Here is a 15,142-nt window from a genome sequence, read left to right as displayed (position 1 = left end):
TGTTGAATCTGATTGTACAACGCTTTGTGCATAAGTACCCAGGCTTACAGGACGTCCTCAAGCAGGCCAGGAAGGTGTGTGGCCATTTCAGGCGCTCCTACGCGGCCATGGCGCACTTTTCAGATATCCAACGGCGAAACAACATGCCAGTGAGGCGCTTGATTTGCGACAGCCCGACACGTTGGAATTCAACACTGCTAATGTTTGACCGCCTGCTCCAACAAGAAAAAGCCGTCAACGAGTATTTGTATGACCGGGGTGCTAGGACAGCCTCTGCGGAGCTGCAAATTTTTTTGCCACGTTACTGGACGCTCATGCTTATGCCTGTATGCTTATGCCTCCTTTTGAGGAGGTGACAAACCTAGTCAGTCGCACCGAAGGCACCATCAGCAACATCATCCCATTTGTTTTCTTCCTGGAGCGTGCCCTGCGAAGAGTGCTGGATCAGGCCGTAGATGAGCGTAAAGAGGAAGAGGAAGAGTTATGGTCACCATCACCACCAGAAACAGCCTTATCAGCATCGCTTGCTGGACCTGTGGCAACGCTGGAAGAGGAGTGTGAGCAAGAGGAGTCAGAGGAGGAATGTGGCTTTGAGGAGGAGGCAACCACAACAGGCATCCCAGGGTGCTCGTTGTCACCTATCTGGTACCAGTGGTGTTGTACGTGGCTGGGGGGAAGAACAGACTTTCAGTGAGATCACTGAGGACGAGGAACGGGACATGAGTAGCTCGGCATCCAACCTTGTGCAAATGGGGTCTTTCATGCTGTCGTGCTGTTGTTGAGGGACCCTCGTATAAAAAGGCTGAAGGAGAACGACTTGTACTGGGTGGCCACGCTACTAGACCCCCGGTATAAGCAGAAAGTGCCTGAAATGTTACTGAATTACCGCAAGTCGGAAAGGATGCAGCAGTTCCAAAATAAATTAAAAAGTATGCTTTCACAGCGTATAAGGGTGATGTCACAGCACAACGGGAATCTAACAGGGGAAGAGGTGAAAGTAATCGTCCTACCACGACCACGCCGGCAAGGACAGGACGCTTTACAGACGTGATGTTGATGGACGACATGCGGAGCTTTTTAAGTCCTACGCATCGCCACAGCCCTTCGGGGTCCACCCTCAGAGAACGACTCGACCGACAGGTAGCAGACTACCTCGCCTTAACTGCAGATATCGACACTCTGAGGAGCGATGAACCCCTTGACTACTGGGTGTGCAGGCTTGACCTGTGGCCTGAGCTATCCCAATTTGCAATAGAACTTCTGGCCTGCCCCGCTTCAAGTGTCCTGTCAGAAAGGACCTTCAGTGCAGCAGGAGGTATTGTCACTAAGAAGAGAAGTCGCCTAGGTTAAAAAAGTCTAGATTACCTCACCTTTATTAAGATGAATGAGGCATGGATCCCGAAGGGACTGACAGTGGGCGATACATTTGACTAATAAAGGCCTGGTGATGAGATGAGCTGCCTTGGGCTAAAAATGGTCCACACGCTGCTGTATTTTATCTCTGCATGCCAGATGACTTGCGTGACTTATCTGCCACCAACTAGGGTTCAAGCCAAAATGTTTTAGTGCACTTTCTGCCTGGAAAACATAAATTTTTCTGGCCGCTGCTACAATACCTAATTTTTCAGGCATGTATACATGCCTAATTTTTCTGGCCTCTGGTGCTGCACTGTGGCTGCAAAAACAAAACAAAAAAAAAAGGCACATACATGTGTCAATTCCCCTTCGTGATCGTTACCTTGTTGTGGTGAAGGGGCTTGCGTATCACAATGAAGCGACCACCTCTATGAGTGTGTTGGCAATGGCAATGTTGGCACACCCCAGATGATAAGGTCGTTGCTTCATTGTGAACAGACCAAAAGCGATCGGCTGGATAATTTTGTATAGAAAAAACATAAATTTTCTTTGTGATCATCTAAGGTGATCATTAAAGCCTACTAGGCCAACAATGGGCCCACACTGCAGAATCATTGTTTTCTGGGTCACTTAACTGTCACTGAACTACCTCAGCACGACCATAGGCTTTGAAAAACCCCCATCGCCTGCAATCTCCCAAACGTGCGCACGAGCACAGTCATCACTACACCAAGATTGACGCATAGAGGAATAAAATTTATGTCATGAGTGTGTCAACTATTGACAACTCTTTGCGGTTGTCTAAAATCTATTCCATACACGTCCCCTGATAGGGGACGTAACAGGGAATAAACTGATAGGAATAGTACTACTTAACACACCACTCATATCTGGTGGCACAGTACATTGCACGGTGCACGCCCAGTGCCCCAAATTGGAACTAGGAGGACCAACCAAGCATCTTTTTCCATCTCCCGGTTCCTAAAATCTATTTCATACACCGGCCCCTGATAGGGGACGTAACAGGGATTAAACTGATAGGAATAGTACTACTTAAACACACCTCTCCTGTTGGGATTGCACAGTACATTACACGGCGCACGCGCAGTGCCCCAAATTGGAAGTAAGAGGACCGACCAAGCATCTTTTTCCATCTCCCGGTTCTTAAAATCTATTCCATACACCGGCCCCTGATAGGGGACAAAACAGAGATTAAACTGTTAAGAACAGATTTTTTATTATTAAAAAAAAAGAGGACAGCCTTTGCGGAGCTGGGTATTTTTTGGCCGCGTTACTGAACGCTCATGCACAATGGCTGTAGGCTCATGTGTCATTTTGTGGAGGAGACAAACCTGGTCAGTCAAACCCAAGGCAACATCATTGACCTCATCCCATATGCGTTTTTTCTGGAGCGTGCCCTGCGAAGAGTGCTGGATCAGGCCGTAGATGAGCATGAATAGAAAGAGTTGTGGTCACCATCACCACCAGAACCAGCCTTGTCGTCGTCGATTGCTGGACCTGCGGCAACTCAGAGAGAGGAGTCTGAAGAAGAGGAGTCAGAGGAGGAAGGTGGCTTTGAGGAGGTGGAAGACCAACCATAGCAGGTGTCCCAGGGGGCTTTTTGTCACCTTTCGGGGACCCTTGGTGTTGTACGTGGCTGGGTGGAGGAAGAGACCTTCAATGACGTTAGTGAGGACAAGGAACGGGACATGGCTAGCTTGGTATCCAACCGTGTGCAAATGGGGAGTTTGCGGTTGTGCAAATGGACTGTTTGCGGTTGTTTGCGGTGTGTTAAACGGGGAGTTTGGTCTGTCATAGTTTGGTCTGTCACTGTGAAGCGAGCGTAACCCTTACACTACCTGATCGATACAACATCATTCCTGATGTTTTAAAGCGCGTTATTCCAAACAATTTAGGAATGTTAGGTGATTTATGCCCTTTATGGATTAAAACCCGACTCTGCGTCAACTACGTCATTTTCCATGGGAGTTTTGCCATGGATCCCCCTCCGGCATGCCACAGTCCAGGTGTTAGTCCCCTTGAAACAACTTTTCCATCACTTTTGTGGCCAGAAAGAGTCCCTGTGGGTTTTAAAATTCGCCTGCCTATTGAAGTCTATGGCGGTTCGCCCCGGTTCGCCCATTCGCGAACATTTGCAAAATTTTATGTTCGCGACATCTCTAATTACCATGTTTTTATTGAACACACCATGTAAACATTCACAGTGCAAGTGGAAAAAGTATGAGAACCCCTAGACTAATGACATCTCCAAGAGCTAATTGGAGTGAGGTGTCAGCCAACTGGAGTCCAATCAATGAGATATGATTGGAGGTGTTGGTTACATCTGCCCTATAAAAAACACACACCAGTTCTGGGTTTGCTTGTCACAAGAAGCATTGCCTGATGTGAATGATGCCTCGCACAAAAGAGCTCTCAGAAGACCCACGATTAAGAATTGTTGACTTGCATAAAGCTGGAAAGGGTTATAAAAGTATCTCCAAAAGCCTTGCTGTTCATCAGTCCACGGTAAGACAAATTGTCTATAAATGGAGAAAGTTCAGCACTGCTGCTACTCTCCCTAGGCGTGGCCGTCTTGTAAAGATTACTGCAAGAGCACAGTGCAGACTTCTTAATGAGGTGAAGAAGAATCCTAGAGTGTCAGCTAAAGACTTACAAAGGTCTCTGGCATATGTTAACATCCCTGTTAGCGAATCTACGATACGTAAAACACTAAACAAGAATGGATTTCATGGGAGGATACCACAGAGGAAACCACTGCTGTCCCAAAAAAAACATTGCTGCACATTTACAGTTTGCACAAGAGCACCTGGATGTTCCACAGCAGTACTGGCAAAATAGTCTGTGGACAGATGAAACCAAAGTTGAGTTGTTTGGAAGAAACACACAACACTATGTGTGGAGAAAAAGAGGCACAGCACAACAACATCAAAACCTCATCCCAACTGTGAAGTATAATGGTGGGGGCATCATGGTTTGGGGCTGCTTTGCTGCATCAGGGCATGGACGGATTGCTATCATCGAAGGAAAAATGAATTCCCAAGTTTATTAAGACATTTTAAGCCCATCTGTCCACCAGCTGAAGCTCAACAGAAGATGGGTGTTGCAACAGGACAACGACCCAAAGCATAGAAGTAAATCAACAACAGAATGGCTAAAACAGAGTCCTGACCTCAACCCGATTGAGATGCTGTGGAATGACCTCAAGAAAGCGATTCACATCAGACATCCCAAGAATATTGCTGAACTGAAACAGTTCTGTAAAGAGGAATGGTCAAGAATTACTCCTGACCGTTGTGCACGTCTGATCTGCAACTACAGGAAACGTTTGGTTGAAGTTATTGCTGCCAAAGGAGGTTCAACCAGTTATTAAATCCAAGGGTTCACATACTTTTTCCACCTGCACTGTGAATGTTTACATGGTGTGTTCAATAAAAACATGGTAACATTTAATTCTTTGTGTGTTATTAGTTTAAGCAGACTGTGATTGTCTATTGTTGTGACTTACTGTAGATGAAGATCAGATCACATTTTATGACCAATTTGTGCAGAAATCCATATCATTCCATATCACATACTTTTTCTTGCAACTGTATTGCACAACCAAAGATGGCTGTATCAGTGCAGCAATTGAACTGAATAGGCCGCGGGGTTGCTGGATTTTTGTGATCTGGGTCATGGCATCTTGCAAGTTGTGCTGCGACCCCATTCAGTTCAATGGCTGCACAGGTCAGGTACACAGCCATCTTTAGTTGTAATTGCAGTGATCCAGAGGACAGGCAGTGACTAAGATAGTGGTAGTAGTCCTCACAGTCAGTGGCGGATTACAATAGGGACGTTCGGGTCGGCAGCCTCGGGCCCAGCACCGCTGGGGGGCCCAACGCTGACCCGAACGCCCACATACTGCTGCGGGGCACGGGAGCGCATAGCTCCCTGTCCCGTCCGCGATCACCACCATAGGCTTCAGGCCTTGAAGGCCTGAGGCCTATGCGGTAGAGAAATCCCGGCGCAGGCCGGGACGCAGCACTGTGACGCGCCTGACTGATTAATTTTTTATTTTTATTTCATGTGCCTACTTTGGGGGGGGGGGGCACACAGGAGGACATATTAGGGAAGTTAAATCGAGTACATTGGGGGGGAATGTGGGGGCTGTATAGGGCCAAATTATTATGGGAGGGAATACTATGTGGGGGCTAATTACTATGTGGGGGCAGTGTGGGGGCAAATTGCAATGTGAGGGCAGTGTGGGGGCAAATTGCTATGTGGGGGCAGTGTGGGGGCAAATTGCAGTGTGGGGGCAAATTGCTATGTGGGGGCGGTGTGGGGGCAAATTTCTATATGGGCGCAGTGTGGGGGAAACTATTGTGTGTGGGGAAATTGCTATGTGGGGACAAATTACTATATGGGGCAGTGTGGGGGCAAATTACTATGTGGGGGCAGTGTGGGGACAAATTACTATATGGGGCAGTGTGGGGGCAAATTACTATGTGGGGGCAGTGTGGGGGAAATTGCCATGTGGGGACAGTGTGGGGTAATTTCTATGTGGGGGCAAATTACTATGTGGGGAAAACTATTGTGTGGGGGCAGTGTGGGCAAATTACTATGTGGGGGCAGTGTGGTGGAAATTACTATGTGGGGCAGTGTAGAGCAAATTACTGTGTGGGGGGCAAACTACTATATGGGGGCAGTTTGGGGGAAATTACTGTGTGGGGGGCAAATTACTATGGGGGATTACTATGTGGGGGCAGTGTGGTGGAAATTACTATATGGAGGTGTTGCTATTGGGGAGGCACTGTAGGGGCAATGATATTATTTCTGGGGACACTATACAGGGATTATTGCCTGGAGCACAATAGAGGGTGTTATTATTACTGGGGGTCTCTAAGGGACATTATAGCTGCTGTGGACACTATAGGAACATTTGGGGTAATTTATCAAACTGGTGTAAAGTAGAACTGGCTTAGTTGCCCATAGCAACCAATCAGATTCCACCTTTCATATTTGACAGCTCTTTTGGAAATCCAGTTCTACTTTACACCAGTTTGATAAATTACCCCAATTATGTCTATTAGGGTCACTATTTTTTCAGCAGTATAGTTCCTGGGCTATTGGGAAGCACAACGGGCACAGTATTGGGGGTGGCAGCAGGATGACGCTGTGGGGACACCAGGATGAGGAGGTTGATGGAAAAATTGAGAAATCTAACGTGTCTGTGTTACAAACTGTAGAGACGAGATGTGGCTGAAAGAATTTTCCATGGTGGTCTGGGTCAAATGGAGGAGAAGCGGAAAGAGAAGGTCTACATGACAGGAGATGTCACTGGATGTAAGAGGTATGTGGTGCTGTATTCTCCTCCATGTCTTTTTTATTACAATTATATGTATTTTAAATTTGGTGACTAAATTTTTCAGTTTAGGACCCAATTTGGGGTATTTTTTTTTTAGTCTGAAGATGTCATATGGCCTAAGAAGAGACTGTGGCGCCCATGAAGCACCACAGCCTCTTCATACAAAAAACAAACAAAAAAAAACTAAAATGGAAGAGAAGGAGGGGGGGGCCCAAGTTTGGTAGACAGCCCCGGGCCTATCATGCACTTAATCCGCCCCTGCTCACAGTTCATAGTGGCTAGCTCCACCCTGGTGCTCACTAGGGCCATGCAGTAACTGGAGGGTGCACCCTTTCTTCCCTCAGTGCACACTCTGGTGTTGGGGCTCCTGCCTGGTGGTAGTTGTGGTGCCCTGGATTATGAACAGTTTGGCTGAGTGCAAGGCAGGAGTGCAAAGGCAGATGGATGGATAGTGGAGTCAATAACCAGGAGGGGGTCATTTACATACACTGCTCAAAAAAATAAAGGGAACACAAAAATAACACATCCTAGATCTGAATTAATTAAATATTATTTTGAAATACTTTGTTCTTTACATAGTTGAATGTGCTGACAACAAAATCACACAAAAATTAAAAAAGGAAATCAAATTTTTCAACCCATGGAGGTCTGGATTTGGAGTCACACTCAAAATTAAAGTGGAAAAACACACTACAGGCTGATCCAACTTTGATGTAATGTCCTTAAAACAAGTCAAAATGAGGCTCAGTAGTGTGTGTGGCCTCCACTTGCCTGTATGACCTCCCTACAACGCCTGTGCATGCTCCTGATGAGATGGCGGACGGTCTCCTGAGGGATCTCCTCCCAGACCTGGACTAAAGCATCTGCCAACTCCTGGACAGTCTGTGGTGCAACGTGACGTTGGTGGATAGAGCGAGACATGATGTCCCAGATGTGCTCAATTGGATTCAGGTCTGGGGAACGGGCGGGCCAGTCCATAGCATCAATGCCTTCGTCTTGCAGGAACTGCTGACACACTCCAGCCACATGAGGTCTAGCATTGTCTTGCATTAGGAGGCACCCAGGGCCAACCGCACCAGCATATTGTCTCACAAGGGGTCTGAGGATCTCATCTCGGTACCTAATGGCAGTCAGGCTACCTCTGGCAAGCACATGGAGGGCTGTGCGGCCCTCCAAAGAAATGCCACCCCACACCATTACTGACCCAATGCCAAACCGGTCATGCTGGAGGATGTTTCAGGCAGCAGAACGTTCTCCACGGCGTCTCCAGACTCTGTCACGTCTGTCACATGTGCTCAGTGTGAACCTGCTTTCATCTGTGAAGAGCACAGGGCGCCAGTGGCGAATTTGCCAATCTTGGTGTTTTCTGGCAAATGCCAAACGTCCTGCACGGTGTTGGGCTGTAAGCACAACCCCCACCTGTGGACGTCGGGCCCTCATATCACCCTCATGGAGTCTGTTTCTGACCGTTTGAGCAGACAAATGCACATTTGTGGCCTGCTGGAGGTCATTTTGCAGGGCTCTGGCAGTGCTCCTCCTTTCACAAAGGCGGAGGTAGCGGTCCTGCTGCTGGGTTGTTGCCCTCCTACGGCCTCCTCCACGTCTCCTGATGTACTGGCCTGTCTCCTGGTAGCGCCTCCATGCTCTGGACACTACGCTGACAGACACAGCAAACCATCTTGCCACAGCTCGCATTGATGTGCCATCCTGGATAAGCTGCACTACCTGAGCCACTTGTGTGGGTTGTAGACTCCGTCTCATGCTACCACTAGAGTGAAAGCACCGCCAGCATTCAAAAGTGACCAAAACATCAGCCAGGAAGCATAGGAACTGATAAGTGGTCTGTGGTCACCACGTGCAGAACCACTCCTTTATTGGGGGTGTCTTGCTAATTGCCTATAATTTCCACCTGTTGTCTATCCCATTTGCACAACAGCATGTGAAATTGATTGTCACTCAGTGTTGCTTCCTAAGTGGACAGTTTGATTTCACAGAAGTGTGATTGACTTGGAGTTACATTGTGTTGTTTAAGTGTTCCCTTTATTTTTTTGAGCAGTGTATATCTGTTGCAGATTGCAGCACAAAGTTTATTTGCACTGCAATCTGCGACTTTTCCCCGCACGCACGTGGTCTAAAAAAGGGGGGCGTGGTGTTGGCGGAGAAGGGGGAAGACCACCAGGTGAATCTCATTTATCATTTTCTACACCTGTTTTAGGCTAATTTTTAGGTCTAAATCTATGCCAGCAAGGAAGCTGGCGTGGTTGTACACTGGCGGTTGATGCACCGACGTTATGTAGAGGCCAGCACCTCTACATAACTTCAGCAGATCTACCTCTTAATAAATGACCCCCAAAGTTTTTGCTTACTGGATTGATAATAGGAGTAGTAGTACATATAGCAGAAAATACACAGTTCCAAAGAATTTCACACAGATTACTTTTCCCAATAGCTGTGGATAGGCAGAAACAGAAATGGAAGTTGTAGTACTCCTCGTCTCGCTGTCTAAAGACACTTTGCAGTCTCTCCAAGTAACCATAGCTGTGCTATACAATTCCTCGGCTAAGAAGTGCAGATTTAAAGGGGTTGTCCGGGTTCAGAGCTGTCACCGGCCCATCAGAGCCTGTGATGTCACGAACACACTGCTGGGCGGAAGCTTCCGCCCGGCAGTGTGTTATGGTAAATAAAAGAGCCCTTGCTCTGTGCGATCCTGCACAGAGCAAGGGAGAGCATCGGAGCATGCTAACATCAGGGGGGCTGCCTGGGTGAAATTATGGGTATGTCCAGGTTCAGCTCTGAACGCGGACAATCCCTTTAAGATCCAGATGGCCAGTTTGTCTCAAAGTGTGGCAGGTGCTGGAGAAATATTCCCTTTCCACAGCAGTAAAGTCTTATGCTGTAAACTAGAGATACCTTATTGGTGTTATCTTGATTGGCCTGTGTAGTGATTCTGAACCTTCTAAAGCCTCATGCAGATGTCCGTGGAAAATGGTCCGTGAGATACCGGACTGGCATTGCAGGAGCGCTCGGCGTCATAGCAACCAATGACGCCGTGCGCTCCTGCAATGCCAGTCCGGTATCTCAGGGACGTCTGCATGAGGCTTAAGTGTCTGGCAGCAATGTAATGAAGAACATTCACTTTCCTTGACGAGGTTGCAAAAATATTTTAAAAAGTATTTTCTTCTGTGCAAATCTGTTCAAGTGGAGGCCAATCCACATCTGCTTTGTTACAATAACAAGATAATTGTTGAGCATTTTACTCAAAGTGAATGATCCATTTTCATTTATTTCCTTTGAAGTCATCCTGCTGGAGATATACCAGCCTTCAGGTGTCATAAATCAGTATACAGTGGTCAGGAATGCAGGCTTTTGCTGCCCATGGGTCCTGCATAAAATATGGATCCTCGATTTTACAGAACGTCGCTGGGCTGAACGTTCCAGTAATTCTCACCACACACACCATACAGGTAGTCACATTTGTTTTATAGACATGAAGATATACATCTGCAAATACATTTTAACTGCGTCTTCATTTTGCTCTGGACAGATATATCACTGATTTAAAGAGGACCTTTCACCGATTCTTACCCTATGAACTAACTATACAGACATGTGGAGCGGCGCCCGGGGATCTCTCTGCACTTACTATTATCCCTGGGCGCCGCTCCGTTCTCCTGCTATGCCCTCCGGTATCTCCGTTCCCTAAGTTATGGTAGGCGGAGTCTGCCCTAGCGCTGGCCAATCGCATTGCAGAGCTCACAGCCTGGGAGAAAATAACCTCCCAGGCTGTGAGCTCTGCGCTGCGATTGGCCAGCGCTAGGGCAGACTCCGCCTACCATAACTTAGGGACTGGTATCTCCGCCTACTATAACTTAGTGAGCGGAGATACCGGAGGACATAGCAGGAGAACGGAGCAGCGCCAGGGGATAATAGTAAGTGCAGTGAGATCCCCGGGCGCCGCTCTACATATCTGTATAGTTAGTTCATAGGGTAAGAATCGGTGAAAGGTCCTCTTTAAATACAAAGACATAGGGGGGGAATTATTATGAGGTATATACTTGAAGTCAGTTTTGAGTCTGCGTTGGACCACTTTATGCCACATTTATCAAATGTAGAAATGTTGTTTGATAAATTTTTCTTATCCTTAAACCTAAAACTTTTGTCTAGAAAAGCTACTGCAGTTTTCCTCCTCCATCTTCTTATTGGAGTAAGATTGCGACTTTTTTGAGACTTTTTTATTTTTTTAAATCTCAATGATATATCTGGCATGAAAATCATTAACATAGCAAACCACGTCCACTTTTCCATCCACCTTACAAAACTGGAGTGGTGTAAAAATGCAAAAAGTTGCAAAATTTTGCGTAAAAGAATGCAAAAAGTCACAAAAGCCCTATTTTGCAACTTTTTGAAGCCAGAATTAAGGAGTGAAGGCATGATAAATCAAGACCATACTATATAACTGAGTCAGTGGAGATGTATCCCCTGCAATGTGTCTGAAATCTCCCCATCTGTGCTTGACCTTGACAAGAGACCCCTGTATAATACAGCACATTTAGGGTACTTTCACACTAGCGTTATTCCTTTCCGGCATAGAGTTCCATCCTAGGGGCTCAATACCAGAAAAGAACTGATCAGTTTTATCCTAATGCATTCTGAATGGAGAGCAATCCGTTCAGGATGCATCAGGATGTCTTCAGTTCAGTCTTTTTGACTTTTCAGTACAGAGATAATTCCGGAACACTTGCCAGAATGCGGGATCTGGCATTTTTTCCCATTGACATGTTCTGGCAAAATGGATCCGGCATTGCGGTCTGCGAATGCTCAGACAGCAAAAAATGGGAAAAAAATTAATACCGGATCTGTTTTTCCTGGATGACACCGGAGAGACGGATCCGGCATTTCAATGCATTTGTCATATGGATCAGGATCCTGATCCATATGACAAATGCTATCAGTTTGCATGCATTTTGACGGATCTGGCAGGCAGTTCCGGCAACGAAACTGCCTGCCGGAATCCTCTGCCGCAAGTGTGAAAGTACCCTTAATGTATACCATAAGTACAATGTGTCATTTACAGAATTGTTTTAGTGGTATAGCAGCTTAATAATGGCCATCTGTCAGTAGATTTGTACCTATGAAACTGACATGTCCGCTTGGCAGCTGAAGGCATCTGTGTTGGTCCCATGTTCATATGTGCCCGCATTGCTGAGAAAAATAATGTTTTAATATATGCAAATGAGGCTGTAGGAGCAACGGGGGCGTTGTCATTACACCTAGAGGCTCTGCTCTCTCTATAGCTCCCACACAACCTGCACGTTAATTGACAATGCCAGGTGCAATGATGTCCTAACTACCTGGCCCTGTCAATCAAAGTGCAGAGGACGCTGCAGTTGCAATGAGAGCAGAGCCTCTAGGTGTAATGACAACGCCCCCATTGCTTCTAGAGGCTCATTTGCATATATTAAAACATAATTTTTCTCAGCAATGCGAGCACATATAGTCATGGGATCAACACAGATGTCTTCAGCTGCCAAGTGCACATGTAACAGGTCAGCCGGTGTCATAGGTACAAATCTGCTGACAGATGCCCTTTAAATGCAGTTAATTTGTTATATCTCTACTCTATTAGGTAGTGCTTGTAATGGACAGATTCACATTTAGCTAACTCATCTCTTAAGGCCCGTTCACATGGCAGAATTGGCCTGCAGAATTTAGACATGGACACTACAGCCAATTTCAGGTGGCGGCCACATGGTCTCTGCCCCCATTGTTATTAGCGGGAGGCAGTGCTGCAGTTCACAGGCTGGTGGCTTAAAGCTGCGACTGCGCCAAGAAGGGGCATGTCCCTTTTTGGTGTGCTGACTGGATGGATAACGCTTGGAGCTGCAGCAGGTGTCCGTCGTGGCTTAGCTTCATTCAGTGGAGCTAAGCTGTGAGAGGGTCCACGGCATCCAAAGTGAACAAACTGTGACTTATGGTTTTAAAAAGTGTCAAACCCTGTGATTTTGTTGCAAGTGCCGTATCTTCTGCATCCTCAACACTTATTCTAAAAGGGGGCATGTTGAGGGCAGGAAGTGGGCAGGACCAGTGGATTAGCCACATTTATCTTCATTTGTATCTGTCACTGATAACTGGCTGACCGCTCATTCAGCTCCATGATTTCCATGTAGGTGATAACTCAGGAACATCCTTACAGAGTGAAATGACCTCGCACACGCAGGGATGTAGCTAAAGGCTCATAGGCCTGGTCCAAGAGTTCAGGTTGGGCCCCCTTCCCTCAGTGCTTTTTGGCAAGGGGCAGGGGAGCACATAGCCTTCATGCTGCCTGAGGCAAAAATTGAAACAGCACCCCTCCTGCCAAATTCTTTACCTACCCCTTTCCTCCACCCAGAGGTATAACTTGACCAGCATGCACTTTCTATAATACCGGTGTCTTCTTATGTGGCACAAGGGTCTATGGGCCCCCTCTGCCCAAAGGTATACATACAGTCAAGCAGTATATGCTAGATGTATTGTTGTAGCCAGTGGCAAAGCTATAGGTTACAGTTGCACTCAGACCCATGTGCCTGCAGAGCCCCTCTGCTCCATAAGACAACAGCTGTATTATAAATGGTTAAGGTTGGGTGCATTCTGGTAACAGCTTCATATACAGGCCAGAGGGTGGCCCATAGCAAAGATCAAAATTGACTTCTATTATTTCTGCATGTTTTGCCACCCAAGATAGAAGGACCTGGTGTTTTTTTCACCATCTTACTCTTTCCATGACCCTTGAGCCACAGGGTTTCCCCACCCAGCAGCAGAGAAGGTAGAACCAACCCTGACTGGGCCCTTTCTTTCCAAAGACCCCATAGCCGCCTCACGTCTTTCTCTAGGATGCTACACTCTTAATATGACCCCAGAAGCTTTATCTCTGGTGTTACATATAATACTTGTGTTTATATCTTTAATTTTGTTTTTGCATCCCTTTAAATTACCGAGTTGGGATTCTGGGAGTATTCACAATAATGAAATCAGTTTTTTTTCTCAAAGCTCTTTTCCCAGAAGTGCATGTATTGGAAAATTAATGTATGGTATAATATACAGTAATTTCATAATGTTCTCAGTAACTTTACAAAATGCTTCGTGGGTTGCCAGTAGTTCAGTCCCATTCCAGCCTATGGAATGTTCTGTTAGTGTCCATAACTTGAAGATAAATTAGGTTCATTACATATGCATTAATGGAAACATGTGGCCACCGATGGGACTGAAACATCTGCTCCTACTGCTTTTCTAGGTTTTGATGGCCTTATGCTGTACTTTTACATTATCTGTCTGCAATATTCTACTCTACTGCAGAATAATGTATGTTATTATTAGGAGAAGCTCGATGGAAAAATGAAGAATGCACAGCTGGTTCATGAATTAACACTTGAAAGGCATCAAGTGATGAGAAATAATATTCTGCCTATAAACATGGCTGACAGAGAAAATAATACGCCACATATTTGGTATCATGGTAGCACTTTCATGTTATTTCTTTATGTAACTTCATATTATATATTACCTGGGCACAGTGGTGGGTCTTCCATTCTGTGGGGCCCTAAACTAATCTGGATGTAAAAATGGATGGTAGTTATTTAAGATAAGGGTACTTTCACACTAGCATTATTCTTTTCTGGTATTGAAATCCGGTAAAGGGTCTCAATACCGTAAAAAAAAAAACCGCTTCCGTTTTGTCCCAACGCATTCTGAATAGAAAGCAATCCGTTCAGTATCCATTAGGATGTCTTCCGTTCCATCCCTTGTACGGTTTTTGAAAAAATTAAATACCGGATCAGTTATTCCAGATGATTCAGAAAAGACGGATCCGGTATTTCAATGAATAAGTCTAACGGATCCGGAAAATAAAAGATATCCGTTTGCATATGGATATCCTGATCCGGCAGGCAGTTCCGGCCACAGAACTGCCTGCCGGATTCTAACAACTCTAGTGTTAATGTACCCTAAGACTATTCAGAGTCAAACCAGAGAAAGTGTCACTTAACTTTGAAAAAAACATCTGATATGTCAAAGTGACGTAAAAGAATTTGATCAGTGGTGTCTGAGTGCTGAGTTCCACACTGATCGCTAGAATGGGCCCATAAACTTTCTATTGAGCCTGTTTCCTCTATGTGAAAGCTTTTCTCTCCTCCTTCTAGGGATTGGTAGGGATCTCAGCACTCAGAACCCCACCTATAAAAACCTTACATATGTTACATCAAAAGTTTTTTTCAAAGTTCAGTGACACCTTAAAAGATCAATAAACGTAAAAATGAATGCTAACAGTACCAATAGTCTTACAGAAATCCTCCAGAAAGCAAAGGTTAACGGGGTTGAGCAGCCTGTTTCTATGGATGACCTATTCTCAGGATAGGTCATCAATATCTAATCGACGGGGGTCCGACA

The sequence above is a fragment of the Bufo bufo genome, chromosome 3 (genome assembly GCF_905171765.1).
Source record: "Bufo bufo chromosome 3, aBufBuf1.1, whole genome shotgun sequence".
In the NCBI taxonomy this organism is placed as follows: Eukaryota; Metazoa; Chordata; class Amphibia; order Anura; family Bufonidae; genus Bufo; species Bufo bufo.
The sequence above is the reverse complement of the archived record's forward strand: the minus strand, read 5'-3'. Positions refer to the sequence as shown.